Source organism: Xenia sp. Carnegie-2017, unplaced genomic scaffold (genome assembly GCF_021976095.1).
Source record: "Xenia sp. Carnegie-2017 unplaced genomic scaffold, XeniaSp_v1 HiC_scaffold_24, whole genome shotgun sequence".
In the NCBI taxonomy this organism is placed as follows: Eukaryota; Metazoa; Cnidaria; class Anthozoa; order Malacalcyonacea; family Xeniidae; genus Xenia; species Xenia sp. Carnegie-2017.
Genome location: NW_025813487.1, coordinates 3,297,156 through 3,312,497, shown reverse-complemented (window position 1 = coordinate 3,312,497; position 15,342 = coordinate 3,297,156). Strand labels below are relative to the sequence as shown.

Below are 15,342 nucleotides of genomic sequence, written 5' to 3'. Positions count from 1 at the left end.
AAATTATAAATACTGTTCTCTTTTTCTCTTATTCATTTATCTTTACTGACAATTGCACAAGCTATCTTAGTTTTGTTTTAGAATGTGTAAAAATAGTTTTTGTTCTCTTTTCTTCGTTTATCACCATCTATACTCACACACATCATTTAATGAATATTTTAGTGTGTGTAAAGACTGTTCTCGTTTTCTATAATCCATTCATCACTACTTGCACTAACATATGTTTTATTAATTATATTTTGGGTAAGATAAAAACATTTCTTGTTCTTTCTCACAGCATGTGAATGCCAAAGTGCAGCACCAATAACAAAGAAAATTAGGAAGAAAAACCGTTGTATATGTTAAACGGAACGAGCCAAAACCAAAGTGTCCACATACACTGATTAGTCTGTCACCATCAGGAGCAATTTTAGGCGAAGGAAATTTTGGAATTGGGAAATATGACATTACTTATGATTTCGCCATTAGAGGTAACGGGAAAAGCTTTGTTTCTAGCTGTCGATTAACGATCAAGGTCCGCGGATAAATTGAACAATATTTTTCTTTCTTTTTTTTTTCATTTGAATTACATGTATCCATGATTCACATTAAGGAGATTTATTGATTTATTTCTAAGTATGAGTATGTACTATGTAGTGTATAAATATATGTTGTAGTATGTGTATGTACTTTGTAGAATATTTTAAAGTTATTGCACTACCATGCTATGTTGTCATCGTTTCAAATACACACGTTCTTAAAGAAACAAAACAAAATAGGTTGTAAGAAAACTGATAAAATATTCAACTTTTGCTGTGTATAAGATCGTCTAAAGCGCGCGATACTTCTCAAATTGAGAACATCGCATGAATGTGATGTAGGAAATCTTTTAAGCGTTCTCGTTGACGCCATATCTGATTTATATGTATATATGTCATTAAGCTCTATAATAACTGCAGCGGCTTGGTGGACTGGGTCAATAATGCTAAAACATGGATGACAATTAATCTTTTTCCGCTGAAATGATCGCTTTGCAGTAAAAATAATATTCTCGACCTCCCCTTTGTATCTATAGTCAATTATATAGAATTTTTTAAAAAGGAGCGCGATATCTTTTTACGTATTTTTTTCATAATGCCAAACCTTCAATAGCTCAGTTTTTAGGTATCGTAATGTCCACAAAAAGGAGCATGTCGCTTTCACTGGTGAGATATTTGCTTGTAGAAATATTCTTACTACCTCACATGCAAAATATATATAAGAGCTAAATTATAATCACAGTCACGGTCACCAAATTCTGAAGCCTTGCATCTTTGTATCTTCTGTCGACATATAAATTGCTTGTAAATGATGCTAATATGTTCACAGGCATGTTTTCATCGTTAAAATCTTGGTGTTGGGTAGTATTAATTCGCATCTCAACAACTTTGAGGTATTAAAATGGAACAAGCGGGAACATGGAAACATATGGCACAGCAGAAAGCATCACCATCACCTTACCCTCATTTGGTTGGACCAAGATTTTGTGGCCAACCATAATGTAAATTGTTTTGGAGACAAAAAGCATGATGGGAAGATTTGCATTTTGACTTTCGGATTTTCATAGTTTTCAAGTGTTCTTAAATATGGGCTTAAGAATATCGTTAATTTTTTCCTTTTTGGGAGGGAGGGAGGAGCTCTTCATCTATTCATCAAAAAGCATGTTAAGTTCTTTTGAAATCCAGCTTTTCTAAGGCTTATAACATAAATACATGAATTTGACCCCCTCCCTCCCGCAATTATCAGTTTTCCTACCCCAGCATGCTCTCATATTCTGCAAAGTAATCGTGGCTTGTTATGGCAAGTTTACTATCGAGTGAGTTTTACAACACTGATGTATCTTTTTAGTCGCACTCAGGATCTTTTTCAAAACAGTTTTCTGAGAATTTCTATTTTACGCGTCACTAGTTTTATCAAAATGTCCAAAGCACTATGGGCAAAGTGAGCACAAAATTATGTTTTTTAAAAAACCAGTTATACGTATATGTTTTTTCCATTTCCTGTAGTTTTCTCTCTTTTTCATTATCATTATAGCTATTCGGGGCTTTTGTCAATATTGTGTAATTTTTAGTATTAATTTATTGAGAAAGTTGGGAGCCAAAACCAGCAAATAAGCTATAAAGTATATTTAGTCGTTAACTCATTACTGGAATATTTGATATGATATTCACTAGCATTCCCCAATCTAAATCACTGTATCCTACCAATTTTAAAGGTTTCTCGCTCTTTCTAAACGTTAGATTTAATTGTGGTGTCCCCTTAAAAGGTTTACGCATCTTACTCTCTCTACTTTCATGTTTTCAGGGTAATATACCAGGTATGCAGGGCAACACTTATCATACCCAATGAAAATCCCCTTCTTGCTTCTAGGTTCAAGCTTTTTCGGATTTTGCACATTGGCATAGCACTTCCCATAGCTCATACTTATTTTCATCTCGATTGAACATTATTGCTTTCCTGGGCCCATAACCTGTTGGGTTTGATGCAGTGGGCATGATAAATAATCACACTGATGTCTGGAGGTTTTATTACATTTATTCCCACATATAGAAGAAAAACTAACACACGACAACTAACTGATACACATAATGATACAGCTATTCACATACGTGACGCTAAACTATGATTGGTCATTTTCTTTCCTCTGCTCTTGTTACAAATAATATCGATTACGTTTACAATCATTTCTATAATTAAATATGTAGGAAGTTCACACACACTTTACAAGATACACATATATACATCACATGAGAGCATAACCTAACAGTTATTATTGAAGAACCTGGTGGAGCAGTATTTTATAGACACGTATGGGACGTCTATGGATCGTGAAAAAGTCAATGCTAAGTTGGAGAAGAGATTTGATTTACAAGAACATAGTCATTATAAGAGAAATTACTGCTTGGTCCCCAAATTTCTCGACATTTTTATATAAAAACTCTCTTATACCTTTTGGTTTCATTCACTCAACACCACAACCAATCCCCTCTCTAAACGTTGCCACGTTCATGTCATTGCTAGAGAAAACCTAAAAACAGCAAAAGCATCTCAAGAGAGTGTGCTGCAAGTCTGCAGTTGTAAGTCTGCAGTTGTAAGTCTATATTAAGAGAAATTATAAGAAGCCTTTTTTGAGCGTTAATTGTTTGCGCTTGTTAACGGTGTCTACAGTTAATTGCGAACTGAAGTTCAGCCTAATATATGAAAGGAGCTCATTCTTAGCCTAGAAGTGGGAACATTTAACTAAAATATATATATATAACTAATTATTGACATGAGAGCTGACATTTACAGACCTTTTCCATTCTCGTATACAATAAGGCTCTAGCTACGGCCTCGTTTGTTGCATTGAACCCTTAATCGACCACATCTTTTTTTTAATCACAACTCATTTGGTTTAGTGATTGTTGCAGATATGCTAAACGGGAGTTCGGGGACCATACAGGGTTATTAAAGAGCTGTTTCTCAGCCATAGAACGCTGTGATGAAGTATGAAAAAGTCACGTGACGTTGAACCGTTTAAAAAATGGCGGTAGATAAAGAGGTATCAAGAAGTATGAAGAAGCAAGAAGCAATCAGCAAAGCTCCCCACGATTATTTTTGTGAGCAGAAATTTAATCGTCCGTTCAGGTAAAAATTTATCAATTATTTTTCACTCTTTAACGATAAGTAATGTCAAATTTTCATTTTTATGTGTAGGTTATAATATTGTTTGGCTGTGTAGTTCAGATTAGATTTTAGTGGCTACTTTGAGAATGTTAGGTACCTTCAGGGGCGGATCTAGAGTATGTCAAATCCGTCCCGCGACTGATGTTTGAAATTCAAAAATTACCTATTCATATTAATTAAAAATTCATTAATTATTCTTATTTTCTTATCGTATTTACTTCGTGATAAAAATCCCGCATTATTTATTATTGAAAACTAATGACTAATCCAATGAATATCTCGTTGGTAACCAGATCAGTTGAATTTTAATTGACCTGGAATAACCGACTGATAAGCGGGGTGGCTTGACTGGTTCGACGGATAAAGGAGTCTATGAACGTCAAAACACTTATTTTATTGGTCAATAGCCAGATCAGTGGACAGTCTGGAATGGTCTCGACTGATAATAAGGGTGGCCGGACGTATAAGGGAGTCCAATTGCTATCTTACAATTGGTTCATTTGAATTTTTGCTTTATTGTGATTGGTTTGACGGATTTCGACTGATAACCAACTGAACTAACATAGTCAAGCTCACTGTCTGAATTGAATGTTTGATCGTTTTATAGTAATTTTTATAAGCATGATAGAAACTAAACTACAATCAGATGGAATTTATGGAAATCTTTTACAAATTGATATATTGACATGAATGCTGCTGTCCAAAATGTGAATTTTTTCAAGAGGGGGAAATTTATGGATAAATTTTAAATGCTTGGCAAAGACGATCTCGCGAGCGACATTTCAGTCATTGATGTTCAAAAAGCCAACATTGTTTTGAGTTTTATCAGCAGAAATCTACATCCAAAATCGTAAGTAAAGGACAAGTGAAGTGTATGCATGAATGTAATATATCAAAGTCAATTATGCGAGTGTGTGATGCGATTTATGTCAATATGGCGTATGGTAAGCAGATCGATGCTTGTAAAATTGTTGTTGACGAAGGACTTTTAGCTATGATTTCTTTAGTGCTTGGGGAATCGTGGCCGTTATACGGCAGCGAAATCCTACATTCCTGCAAATATATTCCAATGGACAAAAAATCTGTAGCCATAAGGCGCCATACTATTATTTACTTTATCATAAACAAATGTTTGGGGTTTTTCAGTTTATGATCATTGATCATTCAATCATTGGACAGTTATACTACATATTGTGTAAGATTTGAGAAAACTAACATTGATTACATGAGAAGCTGTTTACTATAACCTGTGATTTTGAGTCTTCTGATCCATGAAGCTTTTTATTTTGACAATTTGACTGGAATGGTATTAAACTTGAGTATTTCACATACATGGAAGGTTGTCCCATGTCACATATTGTCCCCTTTTCTAACTGAACACCTCATGTAGAGATGTAAAGGTGTGTTAATCTACAGCTCATACCAGATTGTTTGCCATAAATTCCAAAGGGCTATTGATGTGTGAAAAGCATTTTCTATAAAGTAAAAATGTCTTTCTATGTATGCAGATAAACCTTGAAATTTGGCAAAACAGCAAAGTATTTTTCATGATCACTAGGTAATTTTTCTGATGATCATTATAATTTCTAAACTAAATTATTTCTGATTTACATATAAACAAGCTTTGATCATATGAAAAGATATTTATCATAACCAGTAAGCATGACACATGAACCAATTTTAACATTCATGTAATTATATAATTAAAGACATGTTGGTTACATTCTGTTTGTATTTGCAAATACAATGCTACTAGTGATTGCTATATAGCACACCTTGCATATACTTACAGGAGATAATAGTCTAGTGAAATGCCTAATAAACATTTATGGCATTAAGCTGTCCTTAACTGCAAATTTTCACTCTGATAATTTTGCTTAACCTTTGGCAGAAAAAAATTTTGAGTTTTTTCTCAAAAGGTGAATTTGCTGGCACTGATGTGGAGATGGGTAAAGGGTTACAATAAACTTGCATGGTTTGAAGTCTGAGCTTTTCTATATCTATGAATTGTCACTTGTAGTACCAAATTTCTAACTTAACTAAACTCATTACATAGAGGTTTGAATGGTGGTCTCTAGGGGGGTCTATGCCTGACAACTTGGTAGAAATTTTTAAAGACTATATCTGTTTTTGAATAGCATTATTGTAAAATAAATTTTACGTTCCTAGACATGCTAATGAGCCATATATTTGGCATAATAATGAGCCTAAATATTTGGCAAAACATTCAAGTATTGTTCACTTCATTTTTTGTTTTTGAAAAAAACGTAAGCAAAATGTGTTGTTTTTACGCAAAAACGATGCCCACAAATACATTTTGTATTGCTCTAAAACGCTGAAAATGGCATTTTCAAGGCTCTGAAATTCAAAATTTCTCAGGGGAGAATGCCTCAGACCCCCCCAGGTGCGGAGCGCCTTCGACGTTTTATGACTGATGTTTGAAAAATCCTAGATCCGCCCCTGGGTACCTTGCCTTGTATCAGAGTTTTTTGTGGTTTAATTATTCTTTGCCAATGGGTAGTATTGCTAAATGTAATGGTCCTAATTATCATTTACGCAATATGATAATAACATATTCCAGAAGAATGCATTCATTTTTCCTTATGATATATGTATGATAATATAATAAAAACTTTATTGTTTTTTGTAAAATTTATTATAGGATGATACACAAGTCACTTCATACTTACTCCAACTTGTGTTTCACCCTATACTATATTTCATACTTTATTGGCACTGCTTCAGCATCAAGCAGTTTATCTATATGATGTTGTTTGCTCTAGCTACAACTCTCACTACAAAAAACTTCTTTCAATATTATCATTTAGTATACATATGTGCATTTTGAATTATTATGATTGGTAATAACAGCTTGTGGATGATTTTCTTTGGCAACCCCTGATTAGTGATAAGCCGAAAGAAAATAAATTTAATAGCTTCTCATGCATATTTACTACTGTATTTTATACTATGTATATGAAGTTTTATATCAGAGTTTCCATGACCGAATTCTTTGTGTTAAGTTTTACACTGCTTCTGCAGAATCATATATTTTTCTTGTTACATATTTCTTGAATACCTCTTTTTGGAGTTTTCTAATTTTTCATTTCTAATCTTTTAATGTGATAACTTTTATGTTAGAACCATGCCTTAAATTGTCTATCTTTCTTCTTATTTAGAAACTTGATTTCATTGTTTAGACAAACACAATATATTTGCATAGTACATGTTAAAATCAGGCATTCATTGGGAAACATATTAAACATTTTTATTGATAATCCATTAGCCACCCTTTCTCTAGATTGACTGTTGTGTTTTTTAAATTCTGTTATACTTATACTATTATTATGAGATTTTTTTGTCAATGAGCACTATTTAAATCAGTTTACCATTGCTTTTACTTTATGGCTTACTACATTAATCTTTGTAGGTAAATTTGATATCCTTATAGGCATTGCTAGGATGGCTATGTGGCCACTACCCCATGAGAATCAGTCCATGCTAAATATTGAATTTGCTAAACTATTATCATCCATGTTCTTGCTGATTCATCATCTGTTGACATTGTAAATGTTTTATTAGTTTATGATTTATATTCACCAATATATGTCATCGGCACTAGGATATTACTGTGTTTTTAGTCCAATGATGGGTTAAGGTGATGTTTTAAGGGGGGAATGCACCTTCAAGCCTAGGCAAGAAGGAGTGTAAGATGGGTGCAAATTTCCAAAGAATTATTAAATGCAACAAGCAGTTCATCTAAAGCAATTGTCATTGAACTTTAAAGTAGCACATGTACGTCAAAATTTTACAGTTATGTTCTGCATTTTTGACATTCGTCTTACATATGTTTCCCAAATTTGTTTGATACGTTTGCTTCATATAACAAAAACGTCTGACTACCACAGTCCATTTTTCTGTTTCATGCTTTAAAATATTTTTGACCAATCAAGAGTGAAAATGCAATGAGGTAGTCAAAATTAGAACAGATCTTGTTCAACAAGAGTAAGACCAAAAATAGTTGCCTTAACGGATTGTGATGCGTCGTCAAATCCTGTGGAACGGGGAGACATGTCCCTCACACTTAAAATCATCGATTTCAATTTAGGAAAAGTTTTAATTTTCTGACCCCCCACCCCACCCCACCAATTTTCGAAACAGCACTAAATAGAATATTACTGTGGAAGATGGATTCTTGCGGGCTACTTTAGACTTACAAGGTTATTTGGTCACCAGAAAAAAATAGCAAACTCAAAAAATATTTTTATAATCTTTTTATAGAATATGCACGAGCAAACTCTACAGTTAGCAAAATGCACGAAGAACAAACATAGAAGTACGCATAAGTAGACAGGCAAGCGTTCAAAGTAGACAAAGAAAAATTTTTCAGTATACTACCACAAAGTATGTGATACGAATGGACCATGGTTATTATTCCTCTCAAACCTTCTCTGTACTATGCTGTCTTTGAATAAAGGGTGGTTGTTAACCATCGCGTAACGCTTGCTGAGCTTACATTTATATCTAATATTATGTTTGATATTGTTAGGAAACTTATTTGTTAGAAAATCTTCCTTGTTAAATAATTATTTTTAGCTCTGTCTGCATGCTTTCAAGAATTTTTTCGTAAGTTAAAGATTGTTGATAAGAATCACAAAGTGAGTCGTATCCGCTTATTGAATCCACAAGGCTGCTATTCAAAGCATGAATCATGGAAGAAAGGACTGCCTGTAACTATATTTCAGTGTATTTGTTAGCATTTCTCCACATTCTCGTTGCTAACTTAGTTATATGCTCATAATAGCGATTCTCGTATTGAAATATAGACAAGGTGACAAAAATGGATTTTTAATCATCGTTCTTGAAATAATTACAATTTAGTTATGAATGCTTATGTTTGAGTACAACCAAATATTAGAAACTACAAAATTATCCTAAGCCATATAGGCAGTGTGATTATACAAAAGCTAAAGTTTTAAAAAATCGTTTGCGATATTCACTCCTTCGCAGATATGAAGGGTGTTTCATCATAAATCGGGTTAGCCTGATGCATGACTACCACCTGTCGACTCTGTCCTCTTGTCTCTCTAAAAGTTCCAAAGATAACATAAAAATTTAATTTAATTTATAATTAATAAGCTCCAAATAATTCTCAATGTTTGCAATAGTTCCATCTGAATATATTAATATCAGAATTCATAAGCGCAATGTATTTTTTTCGATGAGTGGTTGGGTCGGAAAGTTTTTATTCCGGATTTCAGATTCCGATATCGGAAGCCCGAATAGTTTTCACGGATGTGTAAATTGTTTTAAAGTTTCTGTTTACTTCAACTGTTTGCAGTGACAACGAGATATAGTTTGTGTGCACGTGACCTCAAGGGTTTATAGTACGTCATTTAGGGGAAATGAAGAACCAGCATTGCTTCCAGTAATGCTAAACAGTCCATAATCATAGAATCAGGAAATACAGAAAGCTCACTCCATTGAATTTTCTTTTGTGCATATCTTATTACGCATTTGTTTACCATAATGGCGGGCCAGTCAATTGGCCTGTTTTGACCTAAAGGAATGTTAGCATGCGTAACTGCAGACAGCACTTACGGAGTGAAGTGGCCTTTGTGTGTATTCCTTTAGTCTGTGCCATAATTACTCGATTATACATCCAAACTTTTATTGCCTTACGTAATTGTTTTTTCTCGTGTAAGTTAAAGCATATGTTTCTCGTCATTTGTTCCACGTAAAACCTTGCTTTAATGGCATTAATTTTCATTTTTTTGTTTTTTTTTATTAGGTCGACTTAAGATGGCTAAACAGATTTGGGACCGGGAAAAGTTTTCCCCGTAAGTTTTGCTTTTTATCGTTAACATTTCTATGCTGCCTTAGACATTTCTATGCTATCTAGAAATAAAAAACATTTTCTGTGTTTCTATGAAGTTATAGAAACACGCGTAGAAGTTTTCCCCGTAAGTTTTGCTTTTTATCGTTAACATTTCTATGCTGTCTTAGACATTTCTATGCTATCTAGAAATAAAAAAAACATTTTCTGTGTTTCTATGGAGTTATAGAAACACGCGGAAAAGTTTTCCCCGTAAGTTTTGCTTTTTATCGTTAACATTTCTATGCTGCCTTAGACATTTCTATGCTATCTAGAAATAAAAAAACATTTTCTGTGTTTCTATGGAGTTATAGAAACACGCGGAAAAGTTTTCCCCGTAAGTTTTGCTTTTTATCGTTAACATTTCTATGCTGCCTTAGACATTTCTATGCTATCTAGAAATAAAAAACATTTTCTGTGTTTCTATGGAGTTATAGAAACACGCGGAAAAGTTTGGGAGAAATGAGAAATTACGTTTCAAGAACGCGTGCACGAAGTGCGATCGCTTCCAAACAATTTCAAATTTTATGTATTTTCAAAAATTCAAATTTTTTAAGTTTACTATTTTCTAAAGGGAATTAGCATAGCTATTACAACGGAAAAAATACTCCAAAAAACATCCCTTTGAAAACTCAAGATTCGTGTTATATTGACAAAAGACAAATTTATAAACGATATTTCCACTATTTTTAAAGTAAATATCCTTTCAATTAAAATCATAGATTTGTCTCTTGTTAATAACTCGAATCTTGAGTTTACAAGATGATGTTTTTTGTAGTGTGTTTTGTGCTATATTTCTTTCAGTAATCGGCTGAAATACTTTTTAGAATAGCTAAGCTTTATGTATTTTTCGGAGACTTGTTTGAAATTTGTGCGGTCTTTTATTTTGTGGGTTTTGCAAAATTTGTCTGATTTGAGAGTTATTTTGACTTATCATTTATGTATAGCTAATCGGACTTTGTCCGATTTTTATTGGGTTTGAACGAAAGCTAATCGTAGTTGTGCAAATGTCCTATTGGTTCCTGTTAACAGGTACAAAATGTAATATTTCTATCAACTTTTTCCGAATTTTGTGAATGAAAGCCAATTTGAAAGTCTAACTAAAAATAATCAACGTAAATAATTTTAGAAGGAAAGGTCCTACCTAAACCGTGTCATACCTTCTTCTAAAACATCGTCGGTACAAAATAACTATTATCGATATTATGAGGATTAAGCCAAAGGATTCACCCACTGACGGTAAGACGATGTTGAAAATCAAGTTGTTCTTGTCTGTAGTCCTCGTTTTCGTCGATACGAAGAATTTGGAAGAAAACACGATTTTCACTCGGGTTGTGTTCCTAAAACTTGCCCCTCCAGAAATATTAAAATAATGAACAAAAATATAGACGTCTTTTTCATTTTCTGGTATGGAGTAAAATTGAAGTGGCATAGATGAATTCCACTGGCCTTCCCTCATAAGCACTTCTCCTAATTCAGGAGATACTTTGAATGAACTTTGTTGAAACTCGACTTTCCACGATATATTTATATCTCCGGTCGAACCTTTGAGTCTCATCAGTGGTAAAAACATTTGTTTACTATGAAGTTTAGGATCGTACATCACACTGTCGTTTTTGTCAATGTATCCATAAGGCATCGTGGGCGACATATCTGATTTATAATTTCATGTCAGCAGTAGTAGATGCGTAGTAGCTCCCACCGACAATCTTCCATTTGTTCTTTGCATAAAAAAATTTTACGTCAAAAATCCTTGAGATGATAGTATGGTATAAAAATGCTTAGAAGTTTTAAAATTTAAAACAATCAATGTAAAACACGTTGAATTTGTTGTTAAATGCAGCTGCATCAGGTTTACATAAAGTACACATTTATATATTCACCCATTTACAAATTTATAAATTCAGAACATATGATTATTAAGATACTTGATGGTTTACCCAAGCTAAAAAGCCAAAGCTTTCCCAATAAGCAAGTTGCAGTAAATATAATTCAATCTGCCGTATTAACGTACCTTGTACTCCTTACTCTACACGTATATGGAGACGGGGGGACTGGGAAAAGCTGAGACGTGCCAATAAAAATTTCTCGTTTACTTTTCATATAAATAAAATATAAGTTGCAAAACAAGATTTATCAATGATACATAATATCTTAGTCATAGCATCAAATATTTTGTTAAAAGAATGTGCTGGCAGTATCTTTTTCTCACTACACAGACTTTAAAACGAAAGGAGATCAGACAACATATGAATGACACTCCAATTAATCACGTGAGCCTCTTGTTACGATATGTTATGGTATTTGTTATACAGCTTGGTAACTTCGTACTACGTCCAGAGTTTACCACTCCATTGCGAAGACTTGTTGACCATGTCACTGCGGTTAGTGCATATTACTTTAAAAAATTTGTGATGTTAGATGGCAAAATTACAGGTCTGGAAAGAAGAATTGAGTGTCTCGAGGGTCGTGGTGGTAGCAATAGTTATAACACCCAGCTGTCACCAAAGGTTTCCTTGTTGCGTCCACCAATATCTTCTAGCCCAAAATTATAATATTAGCGTTATTTAATGTGCGGAATAATTTAATTAATAAACAATTGACGTAATATCGCTGAAAAATAGTCAATTGTTATTAGCATTTCATATGTATTAATGAAGGAAGAGCATAGTTCTTTTGTTTGGCAACAATACGTTTTGTTTTTAAAAATTAGATTTGATAGATATCCGGTAATTTGTTCAAGTACAAACAATGTATTTTAACCCTATAGAGGCCATTGTACCTCACAGGTAACAATCACCAAACGGGATGTGTAAGAACTTTTGAAAAGGTATGTCTCCCAGAGGGTTAAATAATCATGTGGGACAAATACATATAATGACATGCTTAACACTATTTATACAGACATCATCCACTTCAAGCCACATATAAGCCACGAGGCGTCATGGAAAGTAAATGTTGTTCATATGAGATAGAACAAGACTTTACAAATAGACGACAAGTGTAAAGATTTGTGATTGGGCCAAGCAAAATAAAGTTGTTGCCTTCAACTCTCCTCAAAGACAAGTTACCGAAACACGTCTCATTTGATTACAGACGTACTTAAACGTGTTGATAAAAAATCAAGACCGCCAATATCTGAATGCTCTTCAACAAGGAAATACCACACATATTTAAACATTTGAAAGCTACGATGTACAGATATATACTATCAGTATCACATCCTAAGTGTTAATAGCAGCAGCAAAAAGAAATTTGAAAGAGGAAAACCGTTATGACATATGATACACACGAAGTTACCTGTTTCGATATCAAGTATGAAAATAGATCCTACGGCTGGAAACTACAAATGTAAGTGACTAAACTGACGATAAATGATATTTTGTATTTGCATTTATCTCTATTGCTCTTGTGAAACTATCAATGCATAGAAGTGAAGTTTTCATAGATTAAGGTGTAGACTTGCAATGAACGAGAGCCGTAATTGTTTTTTGCTCATTTTTCTACGCCTCTCTACTATATTTTTAGTAGTAGAACCTCGGGGTAAACAGAACGCCCTTAAATTCTCTCCTAAACTTAACTTAGCAACATATGATTGAAGATTCAATGAATATTTGGACAAGATTAAAGTCCAGTTTATAAATTCATTATCGTCTCATGAATCTTAACCTACAACATATTGCATCTTTGCTTTGTATAACGATATTAAAACGCCAAAAAATTGTAGATTCTAATGAATTTTTTGTTCAAATACGTAGAAGGATTACTTATTGTCTTACTGAAAAGTGAAAAGCTCCTAAGGAGGCAATCACAAAAAAAATTTTAGTCATGACGTAAATTAAGCAAATGTTAACAACGGAAACTTAGTCACTTAAACGTTGTAGAAAGAAAGGTGAATTTTGTCTTTTTATTGACGGATTACTGAAGTATGAGTTGCATGGAATAATCAACTAGTCTTAAGTGTAGGACTCGTAATATGAAAGCTTTCAGTGTAAAATGCTTTGATAACGATGTAAAGCCTTTGATCGTTTGAAACTTGTTACATCTTTCAAACTTAACCAACTAAAGCTATTTGTGCAATGTTGGTGAATGTTTTACCATTTGGATAGTCAAACAGAAAACATATAACAATTTGCTCATTCTCAATATATCTTATTAAGAATTTAAAAACGCAAAGTAACGTCATATGAAGAGTTCTTCATCACGAAATGTCGTACATGTGTTTCATATTTTCTTATATTGTAGATCCCACATGGATGGAGTTGTGAAAGTCCGTTATCACCAATGTCATTCACTTCAATTACTCTTACTAGTTTGTCATTACTCATGTGTCATGGTGATTCATGGCCAAGAATCTTCATTTGTAGTTTGCATTTTTTGTGGATGTCAGTTGTTTGTTCATATAATGATGATGGGCCAAATTGTTATATGAGCCCACCTAAAGGTGGTCAGCTGACATTCATAGGAGATCAAATCTGCACTAAGCATTCTTTGAGTGATGATATAACTGGGGTATTGAAGTGATCCCTTTTCCTTCACTTGAAGTTACCATAAGAGTGCATTGTAAACAGTAATCTATCGAAATGGCGATTCATAATACCAGTAGCCCCTCGATTGGTTACGTTGATAACTTTGTGTATGGAATGGTACAAACATATTGAATGGACATTGGCTAACGGCATTTGTACATGTGAACATTAGTATTGAAATGATTGGACCTTAATCTACGAAGATGGAAAACAAGCGAGTGGAAAAACATGATCCATGTCTTGTGGTTTGTAAGTTGAGTAGATGAGCTTTAAAATTAATTTATAGCTATGAGTAACTGCATGAGATATTCAAAAATGATTCCGATGGTCTATTTTTATAATTTGAACTATAATCATAAAAAACACCTACATTAGCTAAAAAAAATTTCAATAAGAGATGTCAAATGCTGTGAGAAAATAGCTGGCTTTCACTCGCTACTTTACTAATTTTATCAAACGTTTAGAAACAAAATTGCAATGCTTGCAAGTAGGGTTCATTGAATTTTTAAGATAAAAATGTTACAATAAAATTTCTACGATATACACGTAAAAACTGCGCTGTGAAAAAAGTGGAAGAGACCTACTAAGACGCCTCAGACGGACCAGGGCAATGCTTGAAAATCAGGTAGTAAAGTTTTGTTCTTTTCAAAAGATATAATTTCTGATTTTATTCATTCATTATGCTGACATTTATGATGTGTTTTTTATAGAGTAGCTATGTCTGTAGGGGTAATGACTAGACATTGAATGAACGATCAAGTTGGACAGAAGCACGAAGAAACAAGCATCCTTATTGAAGGATTCCCACTTGCGACTTTCGTTATGCGTACTATTAATCAGTATAACGCATTTTAAAATTCAACCGTTAAAAATTTCCGTAAAACTAAATTTTCACAATTATCAAATTTTCGGACAAAACACACGAGTGAAAGCCAGCTATTAATGAAGGTCTTAATAAAGCAACATAGAAATTTTGATCGAATGAAATCTAGTAGACATCAAAAATAATTTGTATGCAAGTCACGACGTCACTTTGGTCATTTCATTTTTCATTGTTTGTTGGTCGGTGAATGATCAGGTCGAACGTACTGAATGAATTTTTCATATGATTTATGTATGAGCTGCTATTAGTTTTTATTTTTCGTCTATTCATTAAAATTTTTGTTAACACTCTGCACTCTTTCATTTTTTGTTCTCAACTAAAGTTTTCGTTTCCTTTGTTCAAACACAAAATATTTGCGGTGTCAATAAATA

The 15,342-nt window shown here is 33.3% G+C and overlaps 1 long non-coding RNA gene and 1 pseudogene across 1 annotated transcript; both read left to right on the top strand.

The window, feature by feature from the left end:
- Positions 1–15,342, top strand: part of LOC124451960 — a 97,738-nt pseudogene that overhangs the window by 45,695 nt on the left and 36,701 nt on the right.
- On the top strand, positions 11,960–12,809 carry LOC124451223. Its single transcript, XR_006950383.1, has 2 exons — positions 11,960–12,389; positions 12,464–12,809. It is a non-coding gene; the product is annotated as an uncharacterized LOC124451223 (long non-coding RNA).